Source organism: Numida meleagris, chromosome 1 (genome assembly GCF_002078875.1).
Source record: "Numida meleagris isolate 19003 breed g44 Domestic line chromosome 1, NumMel1.0, whole genome shotgun sequence".
In the NCBI taxonomy this organism is placed as follows: domain Eukaryota; kingdom Metazoa; phylum Chordata; class Aves; order Galliformes; family Numididae; genus Numida; species Numida meleagris.
The window spans coordinates 152,835,888-152,840,761 of NC_034409.1; the positions used below are offsets into that span (position 1 = coordinate 152,835,888).

General features: G+C 38.6%; 1 long non-coding RNA gene across 1 annotated transcript in view; it reads right to left on the bottom strand.

Moving 5' to 3' along the window:
- Positions 1,863-4,874, bottom strand: part of LOC110402347 — a 5,951-nt gene continuing 2,939 nt past the window's right edge. Inside the window, exons 2-3 of the long non-coding RNA XR_002441169.1 lie at positions 4,726-4,860; positions 1,863-3,300 (exon numbers count right to left, since the gene is read on the bottom strand). This is a non-coding gene — a long non-coding RNA (uncharacterized LOC110402347). The remainder of the gene's footprint in view (positions 3,301-4,725; positions 4,861-4,874) is intronic.

A 4,874-nucleotide genomic window follows, 5' to 3' on the forward strand; every position in this document is an offset into this window, starting at 1 on the left:
TGGCCTGTTACACATGGACAGGTCACTCAGATATGTCTTTGTGATTGCTGGTGGGTCTAAGAGTGAGTGAAGTCTGTGCGGGAATGACCATAAATGTCTGAATTTATTGTTTAGAAAAAATATCTCCCTGTCCTTCTACAAGGCCTTACAATAAGTTAATTTCCTGTTTATTTTGTGTAACCATGTCTGCATATTTTGATTACAATTACAGACTTCAGAAGTAGAAGAAATTCCTTTTAAACAAAATAACTGACTAATGAAAGCTTATGCACTGTAAAGTCTGTATTTAACCTTTTCACATTGCTATGATTTTAGTAACACTGTTAGTAAAAAATAAGAGATACTGAAATGTAAATTTGTGTAAGAAATGGTAAAGACCTCTGCATCAATACTGTGCATTCATTTTTGAATACAAAATTTTAACTCAGATAGAAATTGAATTTTGCAGATGAGTTTGAGCTCTACCCACAACATCTCAAAAATGGACACATTTTTACAGAATCTTCATATGTCTTGGCACACAGATAACACAGCAACTACGGTTCATTAAGGTATATAATTGTCAAGAAGGTATTACTGTATAGGAGAACGTATGAATGGGAAAGAGATGAAGCAAGAAGGACAATAATAGGTACAAGGCTTCAGCACCAAAGAATGGACCAGGCCAACGCAGCCAGGAAAAGAAGACTGGCTGCTGTTAAGACTACTCTCTGCAAATTTTGCACTGGACCTGTGCTAATAGTATGTGAACCAAAGTGACATAGGATAAAACCAAAAAACTGAAGATCAGCAGAGATACAGATATTCACGCAGACCATTACTTGAAAACCTTTAGTCCTGCCACTCGGACAGCTAGCTAAAAGAGCATAATCCAGGTAAAAGACAAACCTGAAAGAAAAACAAAAATACCATTTTGCCTCTTCTGAGAGCTTAGGGACCTGCTTCATAGCAATTGCAAACACGCTGACTTTCAGAACTGTAAGGTTCATTGCGCATCAGACAACTTGGAGCAACTGGCTTTGATGAAGCTTCAGCAATATGCCCATGCAGAACTTTTCTGAGATCTGTAACTGTGCTGGATAAAGGAAACAATCAGTTCTGTAACTGTCGGACCTTCTGAACATGCCTAACATCAAGGAAGACCCTGGAGGATCCAGGGTATTCTCCCAGCAATTCGATGATATCACAGCAGATTGTAGAGCTACGGGGCATTTAATGTGCAGAAGAGTCCAAAGGCCAGGTGCAATATAGGGAACACAGCTAGTTGTAAATTATGTTTTCAAGATAAAGAGAAGGAAGAGCAGGATCTAGCAATAGAAAAAAAGAAAAAAAGGTCCCTCTGGATGGCATCCCTTCCTTCTTCTCTATCAGTTGCACCACTCAGCTTGGTGTCATCAGCAAAACTGCTGAGGGTGCGCTCAATCCCGTTATCTATGTCATTGATAAAGATGTCAAAGAGTGCTGGTCCCAAGACAGATCCCTGGGGGATGCTGCCAGTCACCAGTGGATTCTTCGGGGATTATTATGACAATTAGAAAAAGAGAATCTTTCCTCTTAGTCAGTTAGCTTTCTGGAGGACAAAACTCTGGGTCTCCAAGATCATGTGAACAGCTGGATCTATCAGAGCACACGTGGTGGAAACCAAACATTTAGGATTTAACTGAAAAGGAGAAGACCACATGTCCTGTGCTGAACATATTGCATAATAACTCCACTATCCCAGGATAACCTGAACTGTATTTCTGACAGAAAATGGGCTTTTGAGTGCTCAGCTTGGAGGCAGACTTCTGTAAGAGTTGTGAGGCTGTATTTTGTTAGTCTTTCTTTGCAGTTTCAGTTGCATCTTTTCTTGTTCTGATACTTTGAAAATTCAAAGGTTTTTTCTCTAATGATAGCTTGACACTTCTTAGAAAACCTTCACCACCTTCCTCCTTGCATCAGCTTGTACAGCAAGGAAATTTTTACAGCAAATACTGAACAGGTTCTTCCATCCATACTAACATACTTTGCTCCCTTAGACCTTCCCTATGTTTCATTTTTTCCCAGAGAACACAATCAGCTTCTTTGGCAGTGGCAGAGCTTGAAACCAATGCAACAGTTAATACAGTCAGCCAATAATAAATAATTTTCTGCACACTGTACCTACATATAACAAACTTAAATAACCCATCACAGAATCACATCTATTATTTATATTCAGCAAAATGCCTACTTAAAACTTAGATTCTTCAACTTAACTGGGAGGTCAGCTTCAAGAAATCCACATTGCACTGTCTATATTTGGGATCAGACATCCTGAACTTCAGTGGAAAATCTTCCTCTCTTCTCCTATACCTGCCCATTTTTGGTTTCATAAATAGGTAATCTCATGGAAAAAGAAATACTTCAAAACAGATGGGAAATGCTACTGTTTTCTTCATAACTTATTATAAAGAAAGCTGCACAGCTCTCATTTTTTTCTCTTTATTTATTTACCCACAAATAATTTCCATAATGCTGTATCTCACTAAACGAAGTCTTTAAATATAACTTTGAAAAAAACCTCCCTTGCAAAAGTTTCAATTATTTATTTCTGCACATGCTGCAAAGAAAACTGAAGTGGGCAAAAACTCGTTTGGTAATCTCAACTCTGACTTGAGAATTTCTTTCAATCTCATTTCAATTCCTCAGTACGAGTTTTGTTTTGCATGATATTCAACTCCATGCATCTAAATTTCAATGATGCATATTTGTATTCTTCCACAGATCCTACAGATGTCAACATTTATTCCAGCCAATGCAGCACATTCTTATTCTCAACCAGCAGTGAAGGAAAATCCACTACAGCTACACGACTAATGAGAACATATTAACAATATTTGATTGTACAGTACAACGTTAATTATTTTTTATGGACAGAGCCATGAGGTAACAGTTAATGCATACGCAGTACTAGGAATTCCTTTTGTTTGTCTGGCAAAGAGATTTGATCCCAAGGAAAAGTTCTTCTTCAGAAGTTTTAAGCATAATACTCAGAACATATCTGGCCTGAAAATAATGCAGAGTTTTATTAGATGCAGGGAAATTAATTTCTTCAGTCAATGAGAAGAATTGTAATAAAGGATTCTCTGGATGTTTTCTGAGATAGTTTCAACACAACAGTGGAAATACACATTTCAACATTAGCACCTTCTCTGAACTTATTCTGTAGCAGTATTGGGCCATCAGCACCTTGGCAAGAGAATGCAACCATCATCCAGTCAGTCTTGCTTCTATATTGCTAAAAAATATTGTTGTTCCAGTGCAGTCTCAAGTAACAGACTGAAATGAAAGAATGAAAAGATGATATTTTAAAAAATGGGGCAACAAAAGAATACCTGAATGGTTTGTCTTTGCGTGTGAGTTGGTGAGATTTGTGGATGAAGATTCCTAGCTGAAATAGCTACCCTTCTTCACCTAAATGCATATTTTACATAGTGTCTTTTTGATACTGGGTAAACAGAATTCAGAAATGTATATACACAATGAAACATTTTTTAAATTTCAAATGTCTGAAAGAAGAACAAATAATAGATTTTTTTTAATAGTTGCCTTCTATAGGTTGTAGAGAGAAATGAAAGCCACTTCCAAAAGCCCTCTGATATATTTCTTAGGAAAAATTTGGGAAGTTTCTGAGACAAATATATTTAACTCAGGTCTTTGAAATTGCTTTCTCTCCATAGAAAAAGAGTCATCAGGATGTATAACTCAGGAGTCATGTGTTCACTTCTGAGATCTCTGAAGCCAGGGAGATGAGTCCCAGCCACAACAACAAGTGTTTATCAGAGGGTACAATGCCAGCATGCCCAAACTACAGCCTACTAAATAAGAGGTATCCTTTAAGATCAGAGTTCTTTGGATCTGTAACCGTAAAAGGATCCAAGGACAAGGAAGACAATAGACAAGGAAGTGCATTAAGTGGAAATTTACTGAGAAGACCTACTATTTTTTCCTGAAAATATGTTAAGCACTGGCAACATAGCCCAGATATTTATTATCAGTTACAAGGAGGAAAGAAAAGGATACCCACACACAGTATTTAAGGTACATTCAACTAGTGCATGAAATTCAAGCCAGAATCCTCTTTACCTCTCCTCATTCTTAGTTTACACAAGTGTAAAGCAAACAAAGGCAATGACAGAGCCTTTATTTGAGATCCAGGCGCTATAGAACAAGATATCAAAGAAAGAGAAATTAACTTACCCCTCCCAGCAACAGTTTGGAAAAAAAGGGTGGGGTGAGGAACTCAGCATCCTCCGGTTCGAACTCTGGCGTACTGGAAGAAGGAAGGGGGTGGGGGAACCCATGGACAGACTCTGAGTGCATATGCGCTCCTAGAACCATGGCCGGGAGCACCTCTGAGGCAGGAGGAGGAAGGAAGTGTGGATCTAAGCTGCCCCTGCCCATGCTAGGCACTCATGTGCTCATGTACTGGTTCGGGCCATGACCTGGCAATTCCACTGCAACAAGTCTCTCAATAAGGCAAAGAGGATTTAATCCCTATGCGTGCTGATGTCTTAACAAAAGCTGTGGCAGCCCAGAGAGACACATCTGGCCTATGAGAAAAGATCCTGAGAGTGAACACAGAAACTAAGACTTCTTATCATTAGCGCACTCCTGCCTCTCTTTCAGCTATAGCAGCTATCTCCTTCCAACGCAGAAATAGGTACAATTAAGCTTACATACCATGCAGTCCTGAGATCCTACCTTTCTTTTTGTAGAAATATAGACATCTTTCCCTGGCCGGAATAATTCCTGGTGCATTTTCTGTGCACTGTTCACTTCCAACTACTTTGCATAGTTCCACTTCATAAAATCAGCATTATAAATCTGATGGTGATTCTGCAAGTAAAATA